Source organism: Mesitornis unicolor, unplaced genomic scaffold, assembly GCF_000695765.1.
Source record: "Mesitornis unicolor isolate BGI_N332 unplaced genomic scaffold, ASM69576v1 scaffold2396, whole genome shotgun sequence".
Lineage (NCBI taxonomy): Eukaryota > Metazoa > Chordata > Aves > Mesitornithiformes > Mesitornithidae > Mesitornis > Mesitornis unicolor.
Genome location: NW_010188690.1, coordinates 27,019 through 44,132, shown reverse-complemented (window position 1 = coordinate 44,132; position 17,114 = coordinate 27,019). Strand labels below are relative to the sequence as shown.

The 17,114-nt window shown below is 39.9% G+C and overlaps 1 protein-coding gene across 1 annotated transcript in view; it reads left to right on the top strand.

Moving 5' to 3' along the window:
* MMS22L (MMS22-like, DNA repair protein) overlaps positions 1-17,114 on the top strand; it is a 91,501-nt gene that overhangs the window by 48,263 nt on the left and 26,124 nt on the right.

The window sequence follows — 17,114 nt, the reverse complement described above, 5'->3', positions numbered from 1 at the left end:
CAGCAAGCACTGCCGCTATAATACAGCTGCCTCCTCAGTGGTTTGCTTTGATCCTGCGGAATGAAAGGACAGGAGGATCAGCTCAGGTCTAAATGAGATTACAGCTGGTTCGGCAGCTTATCTGGTCTAATGCCAACTAGTGTGGCTTTGCACGTCCTAAGGGGTTTACAACAGAAACTGTTTATTGAGTATCATCGGTTTACTCAACACAAGCAGGCTAATCCTTCCCAGCCTCAGCGTGTTGTAGGATTGTGCGTGAGCCAACCCAAAAGCTGGGGTAGCCAGGGCCTCCAGAGCCCTTTGTCTCGCTTCATATTGATTTTTTACCTGTGTTAAAGACAGTAAAAAATAAAACCAATAACCAGCCCTATTGTGAGCAAAAGGTTAATCTGACCTAAAATCTTACAAAAGCATCTTTTAACCCTAGAAGGGATGGCAGCCTTTCTCTGACTTTTCACTCGAGGGATTTTCTACTTTCAGGTTTTGAAAAGCAAAATAGGAAAAACAGCTTAAACATTTAACTCTGTGTGTCTTGCAAGATCTCTGAATCCTTTCAGCAGCTGCATAGACAACTTTAAACAGTTATTTCTGACATTATTAACCCTGTGTCATCTACCTCTGGTAGGTGATGCTGTGTAGCAAGGACATGACATGCTGAACATAGGCAGAATACTAGGAGCTGGTAGGTGTCCCAAGGCTCATGCTGGTTTTTCACTGTAGTGGTTTTTATGTAAAAACATCAGAAAATGCTTTTATCAGCTGCTTTCTAAAAAGAAAAAAAAGGAAAGGAAACAGTGAACTAGGCGAGTGCATTGCATCGTAAAGAATTCAAAGAAGTACCAAACGGGCCTATAGAAGCAGAATGTTTTAAAAATGAAATGCTGCAAGTTTTTAAACATCCATTTATGTTTTGATATGAAATACAATAGAATATTATATATAATAATACTTTCTTGAGCATGTTTGCTGTCTGAGGTGAGTCTTTCTTGGAAAACATTGCAGCATGTGTCAGATCATTACAAGTCAAATGTTTTTAATAGTATAGCAAAAGAATAGATAAAACCCTAGGAATCCATGCAGAGTAGTAGCAATACATTTGCACTGAAAAGAGACACAGGAAGTTACAGAATCTACATGGTTGGAATTTTGTAGGAATTTGTTCGATACCTGTATTTGTATCTTGTGCGTATTATTGGGAGTAATTAAATCAGTTCTGCTGTGATGCAGGGAGGAGAAGTTGGTGACACACCTGCCATGGGCTGCATGGGGCAGAGTTAAGCCAGGGACTCTTTTTGTTAAATACCATCTCAAATCAAAGATGCCAGTAACTTGAAGAATTATGAATGGCTGTTTTCTGTTTACTTCTTCACCTAATTGGGATGAATGTGTATTTTAAGCTACATTTAAGCAAAGAGGTTACCAGCTTTCATGGAGTTATTATGAGTATTGTGTGGGGAAATTGCTAAAAACGTTTAAGATAAACACAAACGTAACTAGTACTTGAGCCTAGTGGACAAGATGTGTACATGTTTAAAATGCAGCATTTACCCAATCAGTTGTATTTTATCAAATCTGGTCTTAAAGCAATAGGTTGCTCTCATGTGGTGTTACACTTTTGGAGATAAAAGCTATTGTTAGTGATTGCTTAAAGTCTTTTTGTTCAGTCATCTGAACAGTGCAAATCAAAGCATTTTGTCAGACTGTGAGAAGTTTTGCCTGGATAATGCTTCCCACACACGCAGGTCACCAAATAAATTATGTGCACAGTTTTACAGCGTAGCTGGTGCTGGAAGTTAAATGGATGCCCAGTGGTAGAACTCATAAAACATTTTCCTGTTAACACGACCAAGCAGAATTGACGTTGTTGATGGTAGCTTTGATCTAATAAACTGTCAGTTCTAACAGTGATTTTTACTGTATTTCAGAGAGAATGATGATAAAAGTTTAGCAAGCCTACTGTTCTTCCTGGATGACAGAAAATTAGCTCTGCTGTCTATTACCAAATGTTGGGAACAATGTTAGTAGGGGATATTTGGTACCCAAAGTAATCTCCTTCACTACAAAGATGTATTACACAAACAGCATCCTTTAACACAACAGACACTCCATAAAGAACAAAATTGATTCCTCAGGAAGGAAATAAAATACTTTGGTTTGGAATTTGGAAATACCTTACTTCATTATCTTGAGTACAAGTTTGCCTGCCTTCCAAGATCTGTTTTCTCTCATGGAAATAAAGGTTTTCCTAAACTACTTAGAGTATATGACTCTCAGCAGGTTGCTGGAGAGTATCCATATGCATAGAGTTTCTGATTTTTGCAAAGACAGCTAGAGGAGTTGGAGCAAGAGTTTAATTTTTAAAAAGAAAAGCTTTATTTGAACTACAGTTCCTCTCTGCTACAGTCTTGTTTTAAACTAAGAGTAACACAGTAAACTTAAAGTATTTTCTCAGGCTTCCTACCTGAAAAATAAGAATAGCATCATAATAATAAAGTGTTACAGGTGTAATGGTAAGACTGGAGAGTTACTGGAAATTATTTTCAGAGTATCTGAAGACAGAACCATGGGTAGTAGCACTTCTAGTTTGTTTTCAGTATTTGGGGTTTATATTTTGAAACTGTTCCTTTACCCACCTCCCCCCTGGACTTTGTGTAGTTATCATCAGAGTCCATTTCACATCTCCTGATCCAATCAGGAAATTTCAGCTGAGATGTCACCAACTCATCATTTGAATTTCTGCAGCCAGGATGGCTGTTTTACCAGTTTCTCTCTCTCGATACTTGAGTCTGGATGAGAACAGGCTCAGTGAGAGAAACTGCATTTCTAAAGCTGTGCTAGATAAAGTAAGACATTTGAGCAATGAGGTGAAGTTGACCTCGGTGAATTTGTCTCAAGCAATTTGCCAAACTCTGATTTTCATAGCAGAGCTAAGGAGAATTTTGATGATCTTTACACAGCCATAAATTTACCATCACATCTCTCAAATTGTAAGCTTTTTCAAAGTGATCTGTACACTTTTCATCTGTTTGAATGAAACACTGTGAGCTTAAACTCAGATCCACTTTAGCACAGAGTGTGGGTGGCTGTTACCCCGCATGGGGAGCCCATCAGCAGCAGGACTCCATTAAACTACTGGGCTCTGAATTGTAAGAAGTCATCTGCTTAAGGTCAACCTGTTACACTTTAAAGTTTTTTTTCCTTAGATATCGTTACTGTGTGAAAAATTACTTTTTAAGAAGTGTAAACAGTATCTTACAGAAGATGTGAACCTGCCCCGTCGTTCTCTGGTGTTATGCATGTCTCGGAGTCCCATGGAAGAGCTAAAGGCAGGATTTTGGAAATGATTGCACTTAAAACTGGGTTTCAGTACTGGCCTTTCAGAACCAGGTGGTTGGCATTCCAGTCACACTGCATAGTTATTTTTCGTGTAATTTTTTTGCAAACAGAAGGCAGTAAGGAATTCGTAAAAAAAGCTAAGCTTGTAAAAATTCAGAAAATTTGTTGTATCAGAGTGTGGGCTGTTGTGTAGCTATAGACAGTTACACTTCGCTGCCCCCCTGGTGTTCTAGGAGAAAGCATTTGAAGTAAATTGTGTTGTATAAGTAAGCAGCATGTTGGGTTCCCAGTACAAGAAAAACATTGAAATACTGACTTTAAGTCCAGCAGAGGGCCACCAAGATCATTAGGGGTCTGGAACAAATGCCCTGTGAGGAGAGAAAGAGAAAACTGAGTTTGTTCAGCCTTGAGAAGCCTTGGATGAGAGGTGGCAGGGGGAAGGCATTTATTTTGTAAGACAATCTAATAGGGGGCTTGTAGATGAGGTGGGATCAGAGCCTTCACAGGGGTGTGTAGTGGTAGGGAACAAGGGGCTGAGATTGTCGTTAAGGAAGTTTTTATTAGATATAAGGATACAATTTTCACAGGATGGTCAAACATTGGATCAAGTTTCTGAGTCAGGTTGTAAAATTTCCCTCTGTAGAGTTATTCAAGAACGGCCTTGCTTTGAGCAGGCGCTGGACCAGATGACCTCTAGAGGCCCCTTCCAGTTTAGATATTACTGTGACTCTAGCTCTTAATAAAAAAACCACAGAACAAACCAACCAAACACCCATCCACCTCCCAAAAAAACCCCAAAACTAGCAACAGAAACCAATTGAACAGAAATCGTATTTAACACACAGTTTCTAGAATATGACAAATTTTAAAAGTTTTGCTCTAACAGAAGAGTGCTCTGGAAGATGGTACCCGTCTGCAGTCGGCAGTTTGCCTCTGTCTTCATAACATTACTGAAATCAGAAGCACTTGGTTTTTCACTTCAGCATTTTTACTTTATTCCAGTTTCTCAGATAACCTGGCATTCTGATTCTCACTATAAATTATGTTAACATATGATTCATTTTATAATGGTGTGGAAGGTTTCCATATAGGCTTATCGGGGATTTGAGCCAGCAACATACCCTTGCCACAGAGGTGGCTGCCGGTGTCCTGGGCTGCATCAGGCAGAGCATTGCCAGCAGGAGCAAGGAGGTGATCCGTCCCGTCTGCTCAGTGCTGGTGAGGCCACACTGTGTCCAATTCTGGGCTCTCCAGTACGAGACGTGGACATACTGGAGAGTCCAGTGAAGGGCTACAAAGATGGTGAAGGCATTGGAGTTCTTTCCTGTAGGAAAGGCTGAGAGAGCTGGGTCTGTTTAGGCTGGAGTGGAGAAGGCTCAGGGGTATCTTATCAATGCATAGGACTATCTGAAGGGAGGGTGCAAAGAGGACAGAGCCAGACTCTTTTCAGTGGTGCCCAATGACAGGACCAGAGGCCATGGGCACGTGCTGAAGCACAGGAGGTTCCCTCCGAGCATCATGAAACAATTTTTTACTGCAATGGTAACCAAGCCTTGGCACAAGTTACCCAGAGAGGAGGTGTCTCCATCCTTAAAGATGTATGACCGTCTGGACATGGTCCTGGACAATTGGCTCTAGGTAGCCTTGCTTTAAGTGGAGGGATTGGACCAGATGACTTCCAGAGGTCCCTTCCAACCTCAACTGTTCTGTGATCCTCTGATTTCTCAGTAAGGATGGAGAACATGGGCTTTGTCCTCAATAGTGTTTTCAAGACGGGACTGCTGCATATAATACCAGGATATTGGTTGATGTGCAGCATCTTTTTAGAACTTTGATAGCAAAGAGCTTGCTCAGAAGGTCTTGATGGGAGTTGAGTGGTTCTTTCTTTTGAATATTTTGAAGAAAGGTAGTCTTTTACTGGCACCGAATGGTGCTAAGGCAGCTTATTTGCTGTGACTTTTGAGTCTCTTCTTTTGTAACTCCATCTTGTTCTGGTGGCAAGAAAGAAGAGCTGTCACGGAAGGTTGTTAAAAATGATCTCATGTACCAGCAGTGATTTGCTGTTTCCAGCTAAAAAACATAACAGCTAATACAGTCTGTTCCCTGTATGACAGATAGTAGCATTTATGTTCCTAATAGGCTATGAGCTTGAATAAAGATCATCTGTAGTGATCTAGACTTCCTGTTCTTTCAAATATAAAATACTTTGGGGACCAAATAGGCTCATATTTAAAAAAAAATAAATTTATATCCCTATAATTTAAAGTTACAGAAATATAATTACAAACTCTCAGTAGTTTTCTAACAAATCTTTTATATGACAGATGACCCTTGTTTAAAACATGAATGAACAAATCCCTCAAAACCAAAGGGTGAAGTGTCTCAGTCAGGACTGGTCCAAGAGCTCCCAGTGACTCTGGCAAGCCCCCCCCTCACACGAATGGTGGATTTTGTGTTTTTCTTTTCAGCTCTCATCATGTGAGGTAATGTTCCTGCAGACCCAGCCTTTGTGACTGGCTGCCTCTGGTAAAGAACATATTTCAACTGTGTCATGAACATGCTTTGAATTCAATGGTGGGGAAGACTTAGCTGTTAGAGGTCAGGTTATGTGGCTCAGAGCTCACCAGCGGATCTGAGAGCACCCTTGGAAAACTGTGCAGTAGAGGCTGAGACACATTTACTGTTCTGAAGTTTGGCAACGGGTACAGGAATTTATTGGGAAATTTTGTCTTAGTTTAATCAAAGCTAATTGTAATGTTGGTCTGTTACAAAGATTGTTATTCAAAATAAGGCTTTTAAGGATTTAAATGGAGCTATTTTCATGTCTGTAAAATGGCAATGATTTAGAAATATTAAGTTTGGTTTATTTTTTTTTTTAAATGTATATGAACTAAAAGGGGAGAAAACAGCACCTTACAATAGCATCAGTTTCAAATGCAGCCTGCCCATTTTTTCCTTTATTCTTCTCTATTTGTTCTTTCAGAGGATTAAAAAAATTCTGAATCTGACCTATGCTGAAAGTTGCTTAGGCAAACTAAATGTTTTTTAAGTGTTTGCTTTTCTGTGTTGTTTCTTGAAAGAACTGAGCCCTGACTTACCTGTTTAAGCACCAAGACGACTCCCAGTGCCTTGAACAGTGCAGAATCTAGCACAGAGTGCTTGGCTGAGCCCTGCTGCTGAAGTGAGTACCTGGACTTGAGATGTTGGCAGAGCAGAGGGTCACTTTGTGTGTTCCAGTTTATACTTTGCATTAAAGACACAATGAAGAGTGCAATCTTAGCATATGCCTGTGTAGTAGAGGGGAGGAGCTAACTTGACTGAATACCAGTGGAGGTAGTGAAGTTAATGAAGGAAAATTGCACTTGGACTCAGATTAGCTGTCTCTTTTTCCCAGGACTGTTACACAAGCTGAAATGTGAACTAGTTGCAATGAATTAACACAGGTTGGGTTGTCTTTGCAACTCTTGCAACCTTATCTCAGTTAAATGCGGTTAGAAAAGGCCGACGGCTCTGAACAGGCAGAGATTTGCTAGGGTGGCTGGAGAGAATGTAATAGTCCCTCCCAGCAGACCTCGCCAAAGCGGGCTAGAGCTTTGTTGCTTGCATTTAAATCATGGTCATAACAACTTGTCTTTTTGCTGATGTAGTTAAACCCTTTGAGAAGGGTTAAGGAGAAAGTGCTAAGTGATATTCTGCAGCTCTGAATGTTTGGCTTTTCTGTACCTTTGTGTTTCAGGATTGTCTCTGTTCTTGGTAATATCTTTACTTTGTCTTTGAGCATAGTAAAGATGTTGGGGATTTCTTGTTCTCCCGGTATATTTTAGAAGTATTACTGAGCATACACAACATGCTGTCACAATGAACACAGGGTTCTCTATTACTGTGCTTAGCTATAGAGAGGATTATATTAAACTCAGTAACCTTGCTGAAGCCCCTTTGTACATTGCTGCTATATTGATAATCTTCACATGATTCAGCTGCAGTTGAAAACCTTTTATTCACAGCATTAACACTTTCTCTCCCAGTGAAGGTGAAAATCTTTGCTATCAGGAGATGAGCAGATAATTTTTTTTTTAAATTTAATTTAATTTTATTATTAGTGTGCTCCTACAGAGGTTGCCTTGGACATTTCTTCACCTGGGCATATACTCATCAAGCCTAACCATACAAAAATGGGTAAAACAATTTATTAATTAATGAATTAGTGGTTAACTAAGAGACTGTTCTGCTGTTTAATCACTTACAAAATAATGAATGCTTTAGGAAAATTTTTGTAATCTAAAAAAATCCCCAAAAACATTTTAGAGTAAAAATGAAAAACATTTCCTAGTGTTCCATGTTGAAAATAAACAGTATTGCCTATGTATCAGTAGATTGCAGAAGCAATATAAGATGTGTTGATATCTTGTATCTGTGATGAATGCAGACCTGTTATCAAACAGGTTTCTTCTAAAATGTGAAGTTAAATGCATAGAAAATCATGGGAACTCACTGGCCCTTCCTCATTATTGCACACTGTAGAATCACAGTTTTGGTGACACTTGCCTTGCTTTAAAGTAAAGGGAATCCAGCCAATAAATAAGAATTTCAAGCTTGATTTCCTTTTGCTTTGTCCATGACTGTATTTTGTGCTGGTTTTTTCCCAAATTCTTGCTGTATTAATTTAATAAGTTTTTCAAGTAGACTGCTGGCCCATATATTTAAGACTTTCATGGAAAATTCTGGCAAGTGTTTATATGACAGCTTTCAGTTGCATCTCACAATGATGGCTTCTCTTTGATCATTGCAAGTCTCACTGCATCCACAGCTGCCAGGGACAGTCAGAAGGACAGGGCAGGCTGACCACAACACGTCCCAGGTCTCTTCTGCCAGACAGTGTACGGGGGAAAGGTCGCTGCAGGAAGAATGTGATGAAAGAGGTGGTGTGAATAGAGCATGGAGAGCTGGCTGTGCTTGGAGGTCACTTCAGTTCTGGTTTTCTTCTTTCCGAGTTAAACTTTTCAGCAGTTGCTGTCTGCCCACTTTTCTATCTGAAGGATTTGCATATTTCTTCCTGGAACTCCATATGTTTTAAAATAGACTTTTTTAATCCTCTTGTCCCTGCCCAGTCTGTGGCGGTATCCTGCGAGCTTCTGCCGCTCTCCAGTAAAGGGTGGGAATGTTCAGGCTAGTATTGCTTCAGCCTTGTACAGCTTTTGCTTTCCAGTAGAAAAAAGGAAAGGAGTCCACGTGAATTACACCTGGATATTGAGTTGTCTTTGTCACTCCTATGTGCTACTTCCTGCTAAAAGTACAGAAGGTGAGCTCCTGAAGTGTGGGTATATTTAATGTTTCAAGGGCTGGCTGTGTTCAGAGATGCTGCAGCTTGACAAACTGGCACCTCTTACTTTGAATGCTTGGTTTGAAAACTCTGAAATGGGTTAGGTCGCGGTCACTTTTACCAATTTTTGTTATTCTTTGATTGGGAAAATGGATCGAGCAATGAGAGGTAACTTTGCTTGTTATATATGCTAACATAATGTATTGTTTCCATATGGCTATGGAAAAGCTGACTGTCTTAAAACCTGAGACTTTCAGTTAGCTGTTTCCTGTGCTACATGCTGATTGTAGTGTTAAATTTAAATCAAAAGAATTTAATGGAGAGCATAGATCTACCAAATCCCTCTGTATTAATTGCAGGCAAAGAAGAGCCACGTTTTTTGAATCATATTTCTCTAATGAAGTAGCTGCCAGGCTGTGTATTACAGCATCTGTTGTTTTTTTAAAAAACGATTAAAATAGATTGTTAGGAATGTTGACTTTAAATTTGAATAGCGTATGTTTTCCATTTTGGCCTATTATGGGGTCAATTGGAATGGCTGTGTTTTGGGTTGGTTGATTTGTTTGTTTGTTTTAGTATTAACTTAAAAGGAAAGCTTTATAAAGAGTGCTGGGTTTTATTTACTCCTTATTTTATGTCAAAATGTAATGTAATCAAATGTTTTTAGTCGCGCAGTTGATAGACTGACTTGTAGAAGATACACCAAACAAACAAACAAACAAAACCCAAATGGAAAGAGTAAAAAATGTAATTGCTTGTGAGAATATTAAAAAATCATAAGAGCCAGATTCCCTAGCTGTTGACAGTATAATTATTCAGTTACTGACACCTTGCACTGTATGTACTAATGCACAGTCCGATAATGTGAGATAATATTGCTGCTGCTGTACTTGCTTTCTAGTATTTAAAAAGATCTCACATTTTCCCCACTCTTTCATATGTTTTAGTGAATATTTCAAGTAATGTCTGAGAAATTAAAGTTGGCTTTATTCTTCAGATCACTAAAAGGAAAAAAAAAGGTAGTTGTTTAAAGTGGTTAACTGTTCTTAAAATACTTGTATCCTCAAAGAGCTTTATGTAATTTCCTGAATAAGTTTAGTAATGAGTAAGGATCATTTAGGTTAAGGTATTTTCTGTTGATATTATTTAACTTGGGAAAGTGACCCTGAGCTGAATTGCAAGGTCTGATTTGAATGCCCATGGGCTGCCCTTCATTGGCTTGATTGGGGGAGGTTATCTGGATTTCTGATATATTTTAATTACTCTGCTTATATAAATTGTCACATTAGGAGCTTCTTAACTGTTGAGCCTGGTCTGTCAGTGATGCACTAACAATAGGAATATGCTGGACTCTTCCACTGAGATCTGAAGATTTATGCCATCAATGAAAGAACTGGAATGGTTCCATTTAAACCTACTCTGTCTTCAATAGGAGAGAGTGTGTGATCTGCTTCTGCTCAGGCAGCGACTCGTGTGTGGTAAATTGAAAGGTTCTGTAGCCTTTATAATTTTGTTAATAGGCCTTTTTTCAACTAAGGGAACCTAGTGCAAAATGCATTTTAGGAAGTTTAGGGGTGATGTTTTCCTGATGTGTGTGTGGAAAAAACAGAAAACAGTATGGGGTGGAGGAAGTTTGAGTATCTTTTATTAATGATTCCTAAGGTTGTACGGAGAAGCTATTGTAACTGAAATGCTCCCCCAATGTCTATGTGTGTTTTTTACAGCCTAACCTACATGCCCAGATATTTTTATTTCTCTGTATATTTACACACACACATAGAAACAAGTCCTTTACATTAAACACCACCATCCCTGGAGGTGTTTAGAAGATGAGTAGATGTGCTTAAGGACACGGTCTAGTGGCAGACTTAGGGCAAGTTCAGTGGTTGGACTCAGTCTTAAAGGTCTTTTCTACCCAAAGCCATTCTGTGATTCTTCTGTGATTCTAAGATTCTAAGCTGTGGTCTGAAGCACCTCAGTCCTAAAGCCTTATGGTGATTTAGGCCTCTTCTGACCTTTTACTCCTGAGGACTAGAGCATCTGCCTGCCTGACCGCTCTGTCCAGATGAGTTAGGAGGATACCACAACTTGGAAGACTTCTGCTCTCAGATGATGTAGGAGTCTTTCAAGACAGAATGGCCTGATGGGCCACAGTACCAGGTCCAGCTGAACAGCAACTTCTGCAGCACATACAGCATATGTATCCTATAAAATAAATCACTCTTGCCTCCTATGTAGGTCTTTGTCTACTGCTAGCTTACAGAAAATGTGAAAGATTGAATCCAGTGTGTCTGGTGGGTCCAAAGATATATGATTGAATGTCACGAATAACAGAAATCTCTGTGCTTAGAATCACTGTAGAGTCCTGCACCTGAAGACGCAAACTTAAACATGTTCATTTGAGGGCTTTTTGTTTTTTAAATAACAGACCACAGATAGTCTGAGTGATTGTTACCTAGTGGTTAGGAAGTAATACTGAGAGGGAAGTGTGGTGTGGGTCCCATTCCTTGTTTTGTGATTTTGCCTTTTTATCCAGTGACTGACTTAAGTCGCTGAGAGTAAAACTCTCAACCCGAGAGCAGAGCCAAATCCCAAACCTAGTCTATCCAAACTGGTCTCAGGTGCCCTCCACCCTGAGGCTGTGATTCATTGCTTGTTATGCATTAAAAGAGTGTACTCCAGGTTTTCAAAGGAAGGTTGCTACTGCTGTACCTCATGCAGCCTGCTGTTCCTGGTGTGGGTTAGTCACGATCAGATTTCTGGGCCCTTGTAGATGGAGATTGTAGGTTGGACCCTCAGCTCAAGGCACTTGAGTAGTTGAACTGCAGGCAGCTAGGGGACTGGGTGAAAAAGGGAATCTGTCCAAGTGAGCAGTTGGGAAATTATGATTCAGGAGTCTGAGATCTGTTTGTGTCCTGGTTTTTAACCACTGCATCCTTTTATCCCTTTGGATCTCATCCAGCATTTAAGGTGTCACTTTGCATGTTCTTCACGTTGTTGTGTCTGATGAAGGCATGTTGTAACACTGACATATATGGCTTTGTGCAAGTCTTTGCTATAAAAAACGTAAGCACAAATGGAGAAATTAAAGCACTGGATAAAAATCCTGGATGTTACGGCTGTGAAAAGTATCCCTCTTCCCGTGTTAGCCTTCCCTACCTCATCACAGCCATCAGCCATCATCACGTACATACATAACCAGGCATATTACTCTGACATCCTTTTTGCAGTAAACATTTAAACACACGGTTTATTGTAGATTTTTGAAGCAGATTAAACTGAAGGAAGAACACTGAAACATGATTTAATAAATACTGAGCTAAGGGAGGCATGTTAATGTTTGCTAATATTGTATCATGATTTTTCCATTTCTGTTTGTAGAGTGAGCAGTACAGCTCTGTGGTGGTGGTGATGCTATTGTTGTGGCTTACACAGCGCTGATGCTTTCATTTTAAACTGTGAGGTTTTTCAAATGTTTATTTTAATGGATGGGAACATTTTTTTTGGCCTTGAATTTCTCATATTGCTTACCTTTCTGAAATCTGTTTTTTAATTCCATAAAGGTGGGTTAAAATTCTGTGCTCTTTTGGGTTGTTTTTTGTTTGAGTTATCAAAGGATGAAAAGGCTGTTGGTCAGATATGAAGAAACTTTGTAGTTACTTTGTATGTATATTGCAGAATCAGAAACGACTTAAGTTGAGAAATTCTGTTTTGAGGCGCAATTGGTGCTTCTGCAGAGTTGTTATTGCAGTCATACCAGTCTCAATATACTGGGTGCTATATAAAGGGACATAAAAAAGCAATTGTGTTTCAAATAGCTTAGAAACAGATTTAAAAGAGGACTTGGATGTTTGAATCAGACCTGGGTGGAATTCAGTCACCTTCCTTCACGCATGTTTCACAGAAACAGCCTGAGTGTGGAAGTGTCTGAGAGTCTGTAGGTGACTGTTTTGACCGCTGAAGTTCTCTAGATACTGAAACGTGTGTGCCCAGAGACACCAAGGCTGTCTTCACAGGCCTTAGCTGTTTAGTATCCCACTTAGTCACCTAGAGGCCATAAACTAGATGCTTTAGCACTTAAAATTCTTGGAAGCATGCTGTCAGCGCATCTACTAACCACTCTGACAACCAGGAGTTCAGTGCAGAGCTCTGCAGCCCTGCCTGCTGCATGCGGAACATTGGCCAGGAGAAAGGAGGTTCACCTTTTTACACGTTAGGTCAAGTGGCCACATCATTCACTAGTGACCAGGAAGCCAAAAGCCTTTACCATGAGTTTCCCTGAAACCCACGTCTGTGATTTTCCACCGATCTGTAAGCGTGGTTGGTTTGGGTACCTCCTTCTTGGAGGAGCTGGGCCATTGTGGTACCACTGTGCAGCTGATGAGCCACTCCTGCTGATCCAGATCTGCTTCATTTTCATGAATCCGCATGTATAAGCGAGGTAGGATCGTACGGTTTGTTACTTGTACCTTGGCACAGCTCACTGATACTGCGTGAAAGCAGACTTGAACCCAGGTGCAGAGAGTTGGTATCCATATGGATCAATGAAACAAGTGCTATAGTTGCAATTTGCTCTAACTATCATGTAACTAAATGGCATGATAGTCAACTAGTTGAATACCCATACTGGATTATTTTCAAAGCCATATGGAGAGCATGCAAGGATCTTTTTCAGCTTAGTCTTGGCTAGGACTTGTTACTGGAAATGTGTGCAGCTTCTGCCAAAACCTCTCTCCCAGTTCTGGTCAGTGTAGGAAGCAACAATTCTGGTGGAATGAAAGAAAGAAATTAGTAGAGGTATTAAAGCAGTGTTAATGTTTTATGGCATTTGAGGAGAGTGAAACTGGATGAATAATTTTGAACTAAATTCTGAAATGCTGCTTGGTAAATACTGTTTGATCGCTGAAGCTGAGGGGACTGCCCTCTAGCAGAGATCTCCGACTTTGGCACCTGTAGCAGGAAGACAAATTTTGAGTGTATCGCTGCAGTGAGATTTATACAGCCACAGAAAATATGACTGGATAGATTTCTAGAGGAAAGCCCCATGTTTTGCCATATTATAGTGCTATATAATTTATTTTATTGGCAGGTAAGAGGGAATGGGAAGCAGAAAGCCCTTTCTATATGAAATGGAGTGTTGTCAACATTGGCACTTTTATTTTGGATTTTATTTTAATGCTGTCTTTATTGTGTAGCTTACTGCAGATACAAATACGCTTTTCATTGTATTAATATGGCTTTTGATTTTTGGGAGACCTTAAGATGGTAACTTCATTGTTGTGCACTTTTCTGGATAGCTGACACCAGCTCTGTGGCTGGCGTTTGTTGAGAGAAGGTGAAGTTCTTCTGTCTTCTTCACTGAAATAAAAACTCGCACTTTTTTGTTCCCTGCATCACCTAATCTCCATATCCCCTCAGGTTTTTTATGCTGAAATCATCATAGCTACCCCATAGCTGAAAGAACCTAAACTTTCTCCAGTCTCTTCTGTTGCTGTTACAGCCTCTATCACAACATTAAAATAGGACCAAGCACAATTCATTTGTTGCCGTAATATCAAAATGAGAAACTGTTGATAGTCTTACAGTGATGCAAAAAGAGGGAGAAAGTTTGCAAGGGAAATCTCCAAATTCAAGTACTATTCAAGTTCCACTGATCTGCAGAGAGCACAAAGCCCCCGTTACCTGTCTGAATGAGTGTGATGATGATTTGTTTCATTTCACTTTGCTTGAGTTTTCCTTGAAAGAAATGATGTTAGTAGTTGAAATTCTAAGCATCAAAGTCATTTATCATTTTAGAAATCCTCATATATCTCTACGCAGTCTCCTTAGATTTATCCAAGGGTGTTGGTCCTGCAGGTGTTGTTTTTTAATTACTTATTTGTTTCAACACCAAAAGGTCATTCAAGTCTTTTAAAAAGACTTTCCTGAACTTAATCTTGCTGTGCTGGGCAGCTGGGTTCTGTGGATGCTGTGCATGGTGTGGTTGGGGAAGCAGAGGAACGAGGAGTACTCTCTGTGGGAAAACCGGTGCCTGTGTTTGTCATGGGGGGCCCCTGAGGGTGGTAGTCTGTGTCCCTGGCAGTGCTGGTAGGAGGAGAGAGCTCTTCTCCATGTTGAGGACCACATTAAATGACATTGTATTAAGTCTGGATGCCAGTGTGCAGCCCGTGCAGGTTATGAACTAGCAGTGACTTGAGTTTCCATTATATAGGCAAGCTTCTGCATTTTAGGTGTTTTACTTTTCCAGCTTGACCTAAAGTTTCATTTCATTTTAGTAAAGTCAAAGGCAAGGTTTAGGACTGTAAAAGCATGGTTTATGATTCCAGTGTCTGCATCCAAATAAATGGCTGCAATTCCTTACACAGGTGTAGGAAGTAGAAAATAATCCCACATGGTACTGCTGTACCTGAGCCTCCAGGAAAATCCACATTCAGGTAGCACAAACCTTTCCTTCTTTTATAAACCCAGGGTTTATTTAATCTGGTGGCAAAATGAAAAAACACACCTTTTTTACAGAAATAGGAAATCCGCAATTTAAAACAAACAAAAAAAAAGTTATTACTGTTGTAATGGGGCAACCGGTGGTTCCAGAGCTCTTAACACAATGGAGAACTGGACATCCGTGGTTTCCGAAATGGAGTGATGTTTGATGGTATGCTTGTCTAGTGTTAGAAAAACGTAGAAGCCCGAATAAAAAGTAAAATTGTATTTATCCGTATATTTATGGAGTTAAAAAGAAGTGCTTGTTGGTAGAAGTAGCTGGCTACGTCAGCTGCAGCACGTATTGATGCCCCATCGATTCTGAGCATTTACCTTATTGCAAGCATTTGTGTAGGGTACTATGAATAAACATAAACACTGATTTGTACGTGTTGTCCTTCTGCTGACACAGAGATGTATTACCTTACTTTGGAAGTCTGCACACCCTTCTACTTTGCATAGATGGCTAAAGGAGATGCAAGGCGCCCTTCTTCGGTGAGGCAGTTTAAAGGAGAGAAAAAGGTCTTAGCACACTTGGACAGTGCAGTCTGGGTGTAGGTAGGGCACAATTGGGTCCCGTAAGTTTTATTCTCTGTACTATGAGGCATTGTGCTTTCCTTCCTTAAGAAAAATAATTTTTAAAAAGCCCTCTGTTTTTAATGTTACACTTTTATTTTTAGACAGGGAAAAATATATTTTTAAGTTGCTTATTTAGCCCTGCTCTTATTTTTCCTTGTTTGTCCTCCAGACTTCACTATTTCTGTACCCTTTTCTTTGTCCTTTTTTTTAATAAGGGATGCTCCCAAAGAAGTATTGCTTGACTTTTTATTCTAATCTCGCTTCTATTTCAACTCGTGTTGACTTGGAGAATATGCCTTGTAAATAGGAACACCAACTGGCATACTGAATATAATCCTCAGTTTCTAAGCGTTGATTGTTTTCACAGCATCCTTAAAGGGTAAGCTGTCTTACTATCCAAATATCATGGCTGGGAAACTGAGGCTAACAAAGGCTTGTATGATTTATGTGAAGCCACAGAGGGAATAAATGTTGGGTTTAAAATTCCTGGCTTCTGTTCCTGTGTTTGGACTCGCGCTGTCTCTCAAAGAAATACTCGATTCCTCCTAATACTGCGTACCCTCCTGTGTCTGCTGAACGTGGCCATTCGGAAAGTAGTTGGTGCTCAATTCTCTCCCTGTCTGTCCTGTTGAAACTAACGGGTGCCTGCAGGCAGGCATAAGGTATCGTTACCTTTCACAGCCGGTGTGGTTTATGTCTTGAATTATGTGTTAGGCAGAATTTTTGGATGCTAATTTGGTACAATGAGATGCGCTTCTAATATCAACCGTAGTACAGGAAGGCCTTGCAGCCAGCCTACTCTTTATTTAAAATTATTCCATTTCAGATGTCCTAATGAGTGCTGTGAGTTGTGTAATTCTTTCATAATTTCCCCGCATTCCCAGAAGGGAACTGGGGCTGGAGTTGTTTCTGGTTTGGTTTTGTTGAGGTTTTTTTTTCATGTTGGAGTGAGCGCGGAATAAAGATCTAAGGGAAGAGTTTTGTGAAGCACTTGCTGTTGTGAGAATGGCAATTAAGAAAAAAATGCTATAGTCTACAAATGTTAGTGTTAAGGCAAGTCTCGATGCCTCTGCTGTTTACCATTATCTTATAAATATCTTGACTTTGACTTTACAGTGCTGTTTATGGAATTTAATAAAGCAAATGTAATAATGCTGCCTGTGCTTTAATGCATAATCTCAATTGAGTTGACCAGAAGATAAATAGGAACAGGAATGATAGTGCGTTCCTACAGATTGTTTTTAATAAGCATGTTATTTAGTTGATCAGCCCGGTGCAGTAATGCCTCCTATCCTGCTCTACCAGACAAATTTATTAATGCTTCCTCCCCCCACCATTTCTCTGAGAACACTGATTCCCTGCCGACATATCTCTATTAAACCTCTAGAAAGTCACAACT